General features: G+C 31.2%; 2 long non-coding RNA genes across 2 annotated transcripts; both read left to right on the top strand.

Annotated features, from left to right (window-relative positions):
- The first annotated feature begins 7,454 nt into the window (after positions 1-7,454).
- Positions 7,455-9,302, top strand: LOC145307390 (uncharacterized). The gene is made up of 3 exons (XR_013875438.1): positions 7,455-7,616; positions 8,290-8,353; positions 9,251-9,302. It is a non-coding gene; the product is annotated as an uncharacterized LOC145307390 (long non-coding RNA).
- Positions 9,303-10,826: 1,524 nt separating this feature from the next.
- Positions 10,827-13,085, top strand: LOC145307064 (uncharacterized). Its single transcript, XR_013875268.1, has 3 exons — positions 10,827-10,900; positions 11,660-11,724; positions 12,983-13,085. It is a non-coding gene; the product is annotated as an uncharacterized LOC145307064 (long non-coding RNA).
- Positions 13,086-13,513: the final 428 nt, after the last annotated feature.

The following is a 13,513-nucleotide window of genomic DNA, read 5'->3' as shown; positions in this document are numbered from 1 at the left end:
ACTGCTCTAACTGCTGGTGAAGTTTTTTATTTTCCACATTTAGAGTTTAGACCCAATACCCCAAATTTGAAGCTTTCAGCTTCAATAACAAATAAAGTTAAATTTAATATTGAAATTTCTATCATGATTGCTTTCAAAGAAACTTATACAATTTTCATCGACATAAAATTTCATTTTGGAATGCCTATAACTTTATTGTTATTAAAGCTGAAGGCTTCAAAATTGGGATGTTGGGTCTACTTGTGGCTGTCTTTAAGCAGTAAAAGCGGTGTATTTTTTGCAAATTTCTTTCAACAAATAATCAATTTACAATAAAATTAATATTCTATTTATTGACATTAACATTAATTTAAATTATCAAATAAAAAACTTAAACAAGGGTGTAAACATCCATAAAGCGAAGCCCTAAAATTAGTAGGAAGGACAAACAAAGTACTGGCCCCCCAAAGTGGACTACTGAAAATCCATTTTTTTCTTGCAAAGGGTAGAAGATTTGAGCTCATGAAAAATACGCTAAAACCTTTTTTAGATGTTGACACCTAAGTTTTGAATTTTTGATTTTACAGTACTTTTTAAATAAAAACTGAAATATTTTTTTGGTGTTCTATAAATGGTAATAAAAAAACGAAGAAAATAAGCCATTAATCATTAAATTCTGATAACTATAAGTGGGGTAAAATTGCTTTCAAAAAGTTCTCATAAAAAAACACACTGTATATAATTTTCTTTTGTATCTCAAAATTGTTAGTAGTGAAGCTACTCTATAATATATTTTTTTCAGCCTGTCTGTCGGTTAGTCCCTAACACTATGGGGTAAATGTGATTTTCTTGGCTGCTTTTGAAGATAGAACGTTATGATTTTAAGTGAAGATTTCTATGACTAATGCGCATCTAATCTGTACATTATTATGTTTAACTCAGTTATGTTATAAACTTTATTTCTTAAGGTTTCATGACAACTAAACTTTTGTCCTCAGAGAGCTAAAGGGATAAGAAAATAAACGATAAATTGATGTACATCAACAATTATGCTACACAAAATTATCCTTTCTGTAGATTAAAACTAGTGGCTGAAACGTTTGAACACTCAATCAAAATACACTAAAAAACCCTTAGGTGATAAGCAAACTAGTGTAATATATAGTCCCCTGTTCCCTCTCTCTCTCTGCTTTGTCCGTTCTGCCCATTCCATGATTTTTAAATTATGGATGTTGTCATCCTTGTTTAATTTATAGTAGATTTAGAAAAAGAATATACATATATGACCCGCGACCGTGGCTCAACACGTAGCGCATCCGCTCGTCGTCGGGAAGGTGTTAGGTTCCAATCTGCGTCATAACTAAAGACGTTAGAAATGGTTTCCACTGCTACTATGTCAGATGCGCGACGTAAATAGTTATAGTGGGGGGAATGCCTTGGCCCAAACCAGGCGCAACTCGTTACCATTCACAGTTAGGACTTCTCAGACAAAGGTCGTGCATCACAGAGAGTTGGTTGTCTGTAATCTACTGTAACATGGGTCTGGCCTTGAGTTGACAAGTAAAAGTTGACTGTTCAGTCCAGGTGCAACTCATCCATACGACATATATGATGTAGAAATTACTAGTATTGGAATTATTAAAAAGCTTTTCTATAATTAGGGTCGGTCCATACGTCCGTAATATCTAGCTCTTTTTGTTAATTGAGACATGTTAGAAATGTACTATCAATTTCCAATTTTAGGTTTAGTGTTCAAACGTTTCAACCATAAAATTTCAACTACAGAAGGGGTAATATCATATTTCATCATTGCTGATAAACATCAATTTATCGGCCATTGTCTTATCCCTTTAGATCTCTGCTCTACAATAGTGATTCGTCCTTCGTTTTGGTTTAAGAGCTTTGCTTTTATGGTTGATGTCATTCCTTTTTAATTAAATTTTGAAATTGTGATAACATTTTACACAAAAATGTAAAAAGAAATGAGGTAAAAAAATTATTGAAAACTCACAAAAGTACAATTAGGAGTCTTACTTTGTAATTGAAACTAGCGGCTTCGCCCATAGCATCTAGGTGCTTTGCCCCAAGAGGTTTGATCAAACCAATTTTTCGTATTTTAGATTTAAAAGAAAAATGAAATAAAAATTTCTTTGGGGGGGGGGGGAATTTTTATATTTTTTTTTTTGGGGGGGGGGGGTAGTCGACTTCACTATTTTAATTTTAGTTTTAAAAAGAATTTTTTTTTTTTGGGGGGGGGGGTATTTTCATTTTTTTGGGGCGGGGTTGGGGGTGTCCCAACCCCCAAGAAAATAGTTATAAACCTTCCCGGGACCTATGAGAAGCTACCCTGTAAAGGAGAACCCGATCGGTTCAGCGGTTAGCGAGATCCTTTGCTACAAACAAACAGACAGACATCTTTCTACTTTGTATTATAGATTGTTATATTATTGTTATAATTTAACACTAAATAAGGGAGGGAGGGGAAAATGGGCTGTTTATTACACTGGTCCCCAAGGTTTTAAAATAATGTTTTCTTATTTGTTGGCTCAACAACTTTGGGGACTATTATTTGATTTTGATTGGTTGGTTCATTAAGTTGAGTGTCAAAGCATTTCACCCATTATAGAAAGGGTAATTTTGTTTATCATCATTTGGGATGTGCATCAATTTATCGGCCATTGTCTTATCCCTTTAGATCCCTGTCTTTATTCAAAATTTTAAGAATGAATTGTTGTTATTAATTGTAAACTAAACAGTTTGCATGGCTTTTTAAATCGAATTAAGTTAATTTCCTAATAATCAAATAATAATTTTTATTGTATTTCATAATTTTTTGTCTTTCAGATTTATTCATTTAAGAATAATTCGAAAATTTAAAAAGGTAAGAATTTTTATTCATCCCATTGTACAAACAGATTTTCGCAATTATTAAAATTCAAAATTATCATTTAGAAACCAGAGCTGGATCTTTAAATCATTTTAGTGGTGAGCCAGATCGGGGTGAGCCAACTTTCCACCAATGAGAGCACAGCATTTTATGAAATGCGGTGCTGTGATTGGCGGAAATTCGGCGCACCCCGATCTGGCTCACCACTAAAATGATTTAAAGATCCAGCTCAGTTGTTTTTTTTTTAATAAAAATATATTGTGGGAGGCTTCTCATACATTTTACTTTATTTTTAAAAGCGAAGCTTTTCTATTATTAGGAAAGGTCCATCCGTCCGTAACAGGTAGCTTTTTTCGTTATTTAGGCATGTTAAAATGTCCTATCGATTTCAAACTTTGTATGGTGATTCCTGTAGTAGCAACTCTATAATCATTATCATTTTAAAGATTTTAAACATGTTGATTTTTTTACAACAAATTTTTAATTGATCTAATTATCTGATTGATCTGATTTTTGGTATACTGATTCCTAGGACAACAAAGTACAATATTATAAACAAAGCAACTCTATAATCAAGTCCTAGAAAAGTAAGTATGTCCATAAACATTATTCTGTATCAAGCAGGTTTTCAACAAATTTACTTACAATTTTGCTTCGACTCTTATACTTTTATCTTCTGATTATTCAGTTCTGACACCAAGTGTTAATGTCCGTTTGTCCCACCTTTTCAATGCTTCGCTTTTATGGATGTTGTCATCTTTGTTTTATTTTTAGATGCATGGATACAAGAAACTTGTTAAATTCATAATCATTTTTCTTTTTATTGAAAGGTGAGTTTTTATTTAACACTATTTGTATACTACTAGCAGCTACGCCCCTAGAGACCTCTAGTTGAACTTTAAATGTTTTTTTTTTAAATAATAAGATATCTTGCAATGTTACGTAGGAGTCTCTATTCGAGAGAAAAAAATTCGATTTATTGTGATTTCTCTTGGGAGGGTGGTGGTATAGTTATAAACCTTCCCGGGATCAATCAGACGATGTTAAGGAGAACCCGATCGGTTCTGCAGTTAGTGAGATCCTTTGGTACAAACACACAAACAGACAGATTGCACCCAAAAAAATATAATAATGGGAACAAACGAACTGGTGCATCAAACCCTCTAGGGGACAAACGTACTTGGGACCAATTCCTCTAGGGAGAAAAACGTACTTTGGGAACATCCTTATGTAAAACGCATTAGGAATTTTTTTTCAATGTATCATAATCAATTTACTGTTTGTCATAAAGGTCAATTTTTGTACAGCAAGGTTAAATAGGGTTTGAAACCATGCCTTGATAGAATTAGGCAAAACTGTAGGATGGATTTTTAAATGTAGCCTACAAGAAATAAACCAATCTAACTGCTGAAAGACTGCCACTAGTAGACACAATTTCCCCAAATTTGAAGCCTTCAGCTTCAATAACAAAAAAGTTATACACATTTCAAAATAACATTTTAAGTATATGAAATTTTTAAAAGTTTTTCATTGCTCATGATAGAACTTTTGGGTATAGTCCCTTTTCGTGGCAACGCACCTTTTACCTTCTTCATATTTTTCACAGTAGCTTTTCTCCTATTTCTAGCCCCTGCTGGTGCCTCTAACTCTGCGGGGCCAATTGCCTAACCCTGTGGGGTAATCACCTAACCTAACCTAAAATAACAAACAAAAACCCCTTTTAAAAATACGACGAAACAATATTAAATTATGTTGGATTTATACAATATTGTATTTCTTGCAGGATTTCTTTTAAGATTCAGTCTGTGGGCAAAGTCCCCACAATATTGAAGTTCACAATATTCTATTTGAATGTCATGTTTTAAAATGATTTAGATTATTTACAAATTTTGGAAATACTTATTTAAATTTTTTTTTAAATTACTAATTTTGAAAAATCCTGTAGCGTTTTATTAATAAAGAAATGTCCCTATAGTATGTTTGTCATCTATTATTTTTTTCCCCTAGGGGGTTTGTTGCACTTGTTTTATGACAGGTTTTTGGGGATGATATAATTCACTAAGCAAAACTTTATTCTAAAAAAACTATTTAGAGATAACTTATTATATGGATGAAATTATATTCGGTCAGTTGAATTTGAATTGCCGATTGTGTACACAGTTTGCTCGGTGTTTCCTCATCCTATCTCAATATTTACTACTAGCTAAAAAAATCAAACTTCCAAAAAATATAAATTTGAATGTATAAAAGATACATTCAAAATTTTAATTTTTCAATTTTTTGTTGTTGTTGGAAGTTTAAAGCTTTTTAAGCTAGTAATAAATATTGAGATAGGATGAGGAAACACCGAGTAAACTGTGTACACATTCGGCAATTCAAATTCAACTGACGATTTATTCTTTTTACCGTTACCATGTATTATCTACAAAATTTAATACAACACTTTTAAAATCCTTAGAATAAAGTAACAGTATGTTTTTGTTTGTACCGGGGGATCTCGCTAACCACTACTCTTCCTAAAAAAACAATTAGCCACCAAATAAAAAAAATTAAAACATTAAATTAAAATTGAAAATGGGGGGGGGGGGACGAAATAAATCATACCTATTTTTTTTTCTTTACATCTAATATAAAAATTGGGTGATCAAATTAAATTCTCCCCTCTCCAAGTGTCCCTAGAGGCCTCTAGGTGTGTAGCCGCTTGTTTTAAATAAAGTTTTATGGAAAGTTAGCATGTAATTTTTTTGCATTTTTGTAACAAATTAAACTATGATTTAACGCTGGTAAAACTTGTCTCTGATTTTTTAATTGTTTTAGAGTCGTCACTGATGATGCAGGTTTTGGAAAATATTTATACTAATAAAAAAAATCATGGGTCAATTAAGTCAAAAATTGTGGCTAAAACTGAGAGTAGCTGGTTCTGGCTCACAGGAAATTAATTCGAAAAAATGAAGAAACCTATAAAGTAAAATTGATGACCTCTCCATTTAATTAGTACTATTGATCAATATTTCTGTTATTTTTTGATTAGAAGCAACACAAATGCAATTCTGTCTTAGTTGGGCTAAGCTACATCAATTTAAATATTTTAAAAAGTACAGATATTTTTCAAAATTCCTATCAAGAGGCATCTGATGAGAACAGAAAGAGTTTTTCTATTGCTGTTAAAGAAGATGATAAAAGTGAAAAATCAATAGGATTGGATTCATTTTCTATTAGATTAGCTTCATTAACTTAAATAGATAACTATACTGCCTCCCAATTATTGTAAAAATTTATTTTGCCATTTTTCAGCTTGAAATCTTGATAAGCTTGAATTCGGATTAGGTTGTACAAATATGTCCGGAAATAATGCTAATCAACATAAAGAGTAATTTGTTAAATATATAAGAACCTGAACTAACAAGGAAGACAACATCCATAAAAAAAGTATCAGAACTAAATAAGAAAACTGTTTGCAGACTTATAGAGATGCTTTGCTTAAAATATCATACCTTATTGTATTAGGAATCATTGTTTAAAATTCAAATAAATTGGATCATTGTATCAAAAAAAATGTAAATAGTTAAGAATCTGCTTGTTTCAAATGGACATTAGAACTTTATTGTAACAATTAAAGAGTTGCTACGTTTTCTAAATAGTTCAGCAAATATTATGCAGTTTAAAATAGATAGGACATTTCCAACATGCCAATATCAGCGATTAAAGCTATCTGTTACATACAGATGGACGTATAGAACCTAATCATTGGTAAGCTTTAAAATATACATTCACAAAAGATATCCAATCAATGTATTATCCAATTAAATAGATGCTCAGAGTTCTATTGATTTATCTGAAACAAGACAAACCTCTACTACTACTACTCCTAAAAAGGATGAAAATGCGGTGATCAAAAAAGAAAATGGTCTATATTTTTATCTATAAAGAAATAAAGCTATTTGATTTAAAACTTCATTAAGAGAATAATACTTTTAATTCTTATATTAACATACAATTGTTTTTTTCTGTAACTAACTGACTTTTTAGATATGAGTATGACAAAGATAGTTGTATTTTTAAAAGCAAAGCTTTTCTATAATTATGGTCGGTCCGTCCGTCCGAGACAGATAGTATTTTTCCCTTAATTTAGGCATGTTAGAATTGTCCTATCGATTTCAAACTTTGCATGGTGACTCCTGTAGAAGTTAGGTACGATTTAGAAAGCGTAGCAACTCTATAATCATTACCAGAATGTCCGTACGTCCATTTTAAACATGTTGATTTTTTTCCCTTTTTTAACAACAAATTTTCATGTGATCTAATTATCCGATTGTTCTGATTTTTGGTAAACTGATTCCTGGGACAACAAAGTACAATATTATAAGCAAAGCATCTCTATAATCAAGTCCTTAAAATGTGAGTATGTTCATAAACATTATCCTGTATCAAGAAGTTTTTCAACAAATTTACTCACAATTTTGCTTTGACTCTTATTCATTTATAATCTGATTATTCAGTTCTGACACTATATAAGTTTGTCCTATTGTTTCAGAGCTTCGTTTTTAGGGATGTTGTCATCCTTGTTTTTAATAACTCCATCAAAAATGATTTCTAATGCATATTTCATTGAAACTTGTTAAGCAAAATAAGTTTCTGAATTCAGATACTTATACAAGTAGTCTAGTGGAAATAGCTTTTATTAATTATGAATAATTGTTGCAGGGTTCAACTTTTTTCCACAATATTTATGATCGCTATGCTTCTGTTGGTAAGTTATTTTCAGTAGTTCATCTGTAAGCTACATTGCTCTGTCTTTAGATTACAGATATAAAATATACAATTAAAAGATTGAAAATTTTTTTTAACCCTAAGATGACGCGTTCATTGTTATAATAGAAGAAAACTGAATATAATTATACAATGCTAGTATGTCTGAGAACCGGTTTTAATCCACCGCTTCTGAACGAATATGGTAAATTTCTTTTTCGTATTCATTCCAATCTGGTGGATAGGAACCGGTTCTCATCCATACGAAAAAACTATGTCTAGCATCGTATTATATCCAGTTTTCTACGAATATAGAAATGTACAATCATAAGATTAAAACTAGTTTTTTTAGCCGGTGCCTTCGGCACCACGGGGCTAAAAAAACTAGTTTTAATCTTATAATTGTACATTCTATATCCGCGGAAAGCTGTTTATAATACGATACGAGAAATAACTATTCTTGTATCCATTCGAATCCGGTGGATAGGAACCGGTTCTCATCCATACGAAAAATTTCTTTATAGTATTTTACTATGATGTAATAGTAGATTCAAATAAGGATTTTTTGATTAAAATAGCTATATCTGATTTTCTACCTCCATTTATTTGTTCAACTTATGTTGTGTCATTTTATGCATGTTCACACTTTTTTAAAATAATTGTTTCATCTCTAGGGTCTATTACTGCAGGGTATTCCTATTGTTCCATTTCAAACATCATTGAAGTCTGATTTCCCAGGTAGTACCAATTTATATTTTTAACATTTTATAGTTGTAGCACGCCTTCTTTCTGGCGGGTCCAAGTCTGGTCTAGGAAAACGGCCTCATACCAGAAACATTAAAAAATGTTACCTACTGTTGTGAAAGTAGGGGTAATGCCTTTATCCATTAAGAGGTGCAACTCATTTATTTGGTAAGCCACCAGGATCAAATGAATATTCGTCAACTTTTTCATTTTATTAGGGTTGTGAAAAACTGTATGCCTCTATCACAAAGAATCATATTTTTCAGTTTTAAACATGAAAAAATTGTAATAGTTATTTATTGTATCGTATTATAAACAGCTTTCCATGGATATCAAAACCATATTTTTTTCTCCCTAAGATATCCTAGGCATGTCCTTAGAAAACTAATTTTATTCTTATGATGAAGCTAGTAAAAGTGGCGGCACAGATTATGACGCCAAAATAAATTGACCAATGAGAGGCCAGTATACACTGTAATTGACCAATGGCAAATTTCATACTGGCCTCTCATTGGTATAATTGTTCAGTATGGCAGAGAACTGGTTCTAATCCACCGGATATTAAATGGTTTCAAAGCGATACTGGAATCAACATTATAGCCAAATATATTTATCATAATTAACAAAACATTGTAACATAAATAGACTTTTCTTAACAGATTTTGTATGCTTGCATATTTTACTAGAACTTTGAAAATTCTTTCAGAAGCCAATACAATTATAAAAACAAAAGCCGCTCAATAAATCATTGAATAGTTCAGAACATCGCATATTCATCTGAAACCTAAAACCTAAAATAAATTTTATTTAAGTATCACTAGCCCAGAACCACTATTATTCTAGTAGAAATAAATACTGGAAAATAATAATTTTTTCAAAACGTTTTTTCAGGTGGATCTAATATGTTGCAAGCACTCCCAGTTGCTGCTTATACTTTCACAGGTAGATATTATTTTGGAATCATAATAGTTATTTCTTGTACAATTGTATAAACAGCTTTTCGCAGCTATAAAATGTACAATTATATGATTAAAACCCGCCCCGAGATGAATGCACGGGCTTAAAAAATTGGTTTTAATCTTATGATTGTACATTTTTATATTCGTATAAAAACTGGATATAATAAAATGCTAGACAATTTTTTTTCTCGTATGAATGAGAACCGGTTCTAATCCACTGGATAATAATCGGTTTCAAATGAATACAAGAAAATTCTTCAAGAAATATAATAATACTAATCCTATAATATCTTTTAGGCTAGACTAGGATTTATGGTTTCAAGTCTCTATATTGCTTAGGAAATTCAAACTTTGAAGTAGGCCTAAAATTTGGATATAGATTTAGATTATTATAAATACCCTGAGGATATTTTCTTCCGGTAATAAGAAATATTAATCAGATCTCACTTTATGTACTAGATTATTAAAAAAAAAAATCAAATAGTTTTAAAATAATTACTAAAATTTCTAACATAAGAAATTGAACTTTTTTGTATTATCCTCTTAACCCTTACAGATCGGGCCCCAATTCCCACCTTAATAGATCAAGGGGGGGGGGCTCTTTGAGCCCCCCCCTCTCTATCTCGGTTCCTGGTACAGATAAAGACGTAAAATTTTTTTCTGGTGGTTCATGTGTATTTTTAGAGAAAATTACTTTTTCTAGTCATGGCAGTCAGACCGCTCCTTAGCCGCTTTTTAGCGGCCAGCCGCTAAATTTTAAAACAGCTGTAGAGCGGCAAATTTTGCAGCTAGGATGACCAAATTTTAGGACGAACTTTTATTTTTCATAACAAAAAAATTACTTTTTCTGATCATCGCCGAAAAACGGCAAATAACGGAAACCGCCATTTTCGGTGGTTACGGCGGTAAAACGGCGGTTGGCGGCGCAAATTAATATTTTTATCTGTTTATTATTGCTCAAGGATTTACCAAAAAAAATTATAGGTCTCTAGCTGTAATAGAAGCCACGATATTCATGATACATGTCTGTAGTAAAAGCCGGACAAAAATCGGTCATAAAGTCGGTCAGGGAGCGGTCAAACGGTCATAACACCACTTTTCTCAGATGGTCATTGATATCTAAGTATTCACCAAAAAATTTTAGGTTTCTACCTTATACACAAAAGTCATAATGTAGAAATTAAGATTTATTTAGAATTTTTTCTAATTTTTTTTGCTACCCAACCGACTTTGACCGGACACCACGACCGACACAGACCAGATATCCCAATAAAATCAACTCTTGCGGACGTATAATTACTAAACTTAAAAAGTCATGAAAATATATAGCTCTCCATCTTACCTACAAAAAAAATGAGATTGAAAAAACTAGAGGGGGGGCTCTTTGAGCCCCCCCCCCCCGATCTGTAAGGGTTAAGATTTATTTTTTCAATTTTGAAAATTTTGGTTTAAAAAAATAATTTCTCCTGAATGACCCTGTACTAAAGTAATTAACTATTGATCAGGGGGAGCAATGGGAGGAATTACTGATATGGTGATGTCAGCTGTTGAGGGTCGTACATGTCCACCACTTATGTGCAGGGTAATCATGGTTTATTGCTTTAGACTAGTGAATAACTGTAGTGGCAGTTGTTGGGTCTGCTTAATTCTAACATAACTAAAGACATTGGCCCAAAATTGGTTCTACTATTGACAATTTATGGTGAGAACTTTCTGACTAGGATTGAAAAAATAGGTTCTACTATTGACAATTTATGGTGAGAACTTTCTGACTAGGATTGAAAAAATAGGTTCTACTATTGACAATTTATGGTGAGAACTTTCTGACTAGGATTGAAAAAATAGGTTCTACTATTGACAATTTATGGTGAGAACTTTCTGACTAGGATTGAAAAAATAGGTTCAACTATTGACAATTTATGGTGAGAACTTTCTGACTAGGATTGAAAAAATAGGTTCTACTATTGACAATTTATGGTGAGAACTTTCTGACTAGGATTGAAAAAACCAAATTGTTTAGATGCGGGATGTTGGCTTAACAATCCTAGTCTGGAAGTTCTTACCATAAATTTCCTGCATTCTCAATGACCCCTCCCTCCCTGGATATACTAAATGAGAATTTTAACTAGATAGGAATACCTTTTACATGTTAGGTATACCTAAGTAAAGGCTTACCTAACCTTTCATAAAGGTTACTCAAGCAAACTAAAGATAAAATTCATATGTATACTAAACAAGGGGACCTTTCCTAAACCTGACATTAGAAAATTGCATTAGGAACCCCTTTCTTCTTTTGTGATACCCTTTGTTATTATTATCTTGATTATTATATTCTTTTTAGCCATATAAAGATGGACCATGCTGCTGTATTGGAGTTATATTTAGTGACAATGGAACAGACATCAGGCATTTCCTTTTTCAATTCACCTTCTCTTATAAATATTTTGGTTTTTTTTGTAGTAAAGCTACTCTATAATTTGAAATGTCCATCTGTTAGTCAGAGACAGAAATTTTTTAGGGGTTAATTATTTTAACATTCTTTATATTTTCACAAAGTTTCATGAAGATTTGTCAATTTGTTAGGGTGCTAGATTGATTTCTACGTTATTAAGTTTTCATGATTTTCTCCTATGGAAGATAGACGGCTGAAATTTTCGGAGATTGAATACTTTCATATTCTACATACTTTTATCAAGTTTCATCGAGATTGGTTTATTAGTAACAGAATAAAATATAGCATAACAATCTATTAAAAGTTTTAAAGTAATAAGTTTCCAAGTAATAATATGTAGTAGAACAGAAGGGGGATGGGACTTAAATTTTTTGGTATAAAATAGGTATTCATGCAAAAAAGAAATGATTCTTTTTAAGAAAGGTGTCATTGTAAATAATTTAACTTGTTCAAAAAAAAAAATGAAAACAAGGCAAGTTGGAAGCTCTACTTAATTTAACAGTTGTGTTTATGCTTATTTGAGGTTATGTTAGGTTAAGCAGTGGTAAAGAGTGATCTTGAGGGTTATCAAATGATTTTAAAAAGTAAAAAAAAATATTTTTGTTGATATGTATAAACACTTGGTCTCATGTTACAAGCCAAGATATTTGACTTAATAAATACTTCACATCCCCTAGTGAGAAAAAATTTGGTTACAATTATAAATTTTTAACGTCTTTTTCAATTATAAATCTAGGAAAAAAATAAGATAAGACTCATCTTAAAAAAACGTTAATATTACAAGGGTTATCCTATTACTATACTATTAATATTTTTCTGTTTTCCAAGTATAAGAATGTAACAGTAATTGAATTTAAGAGAAGTATACCAGGGTCATCCTTCAATTTTTGTTAGGTCACGAAGATAAAAAGTTAGACACTTTTACTAGGTTCGGATGTTGTCATCCTTGTTTTAATAGTTAAGGCAATATTTGCTTTATTTTTTTCATATTAGAATCAAAGATCAAAACAATTTTATTAATCTTTCATTGAAATGTATCAGTCTTAATCATTGGATGGCCAAATTTGAATACAGCTAATTTTATTCAGAAAATTAAAATCCTGCTGATTGCTTCACAATGACAATGAAAACACAATGTAACTAAGTTTAGGAACAATCTTAATATTACCTGTCTAAATTGATATTTTGAAAATAAAAAGGAAATTTGTGCAGATGCCCCGAGACATGTGACTCTATTGGTAAAAGTATTCAGGGATATAATAATAGCTTAAAATTATCTAAAATTTACCACGAATATGAAAAAAAATTTATTTGAAATCTTTTTTGCTGTCAATAACGTGGCATTGTGAAATGATTACAAATACTTCAAAATAGCCAATTTTTGGTATTTTTTTTTTCTTTCATGCATGGCATCTATTAATATGAGAAAAAAAATTTTTGTGGTTACTTTAAGTCTAGAGTTTATGTCAAGTCAGATTTTTTATTTGCTTTTAGTTTGTGAGAAAAGAAAAGCACCAAATACAAGCCCCTAAGTAAATTAAAGCTGTTCACAAAAAAACATTTCAATACAAATTGTAGTATTCAAAAGTTAGATAATTAAGGTTTAAATTAAATTAGTTATCATGAATCTTTAGCTTTTCTATAAATTCTTTCTTCTACATAATTAAGAAAATTAGTCATACATAAGCAAAAAAGGGAATAGTAATTTTCGCAAAATTCTGTAAAGTTGTGAGAAAGACTCAA

Source organism: Acartia tonsa, chromosome 15, assembly GCF_053477335.1.
Source record: "Acartia tonsa isolate MP-2025a chromosome 15, ASM5347733v1, whole genome shotgun sequence".
Taxonomy (NCBI): domain Eukaryota; kingdom Metazoa; phylum Arthropoda; class Copepoda; order Calanoida; family Acartiidae; genus Acartia; species Acartia tonsa.
This window is presented reverse-complemented; position numbering and strand designations above follow the sequence as displayed.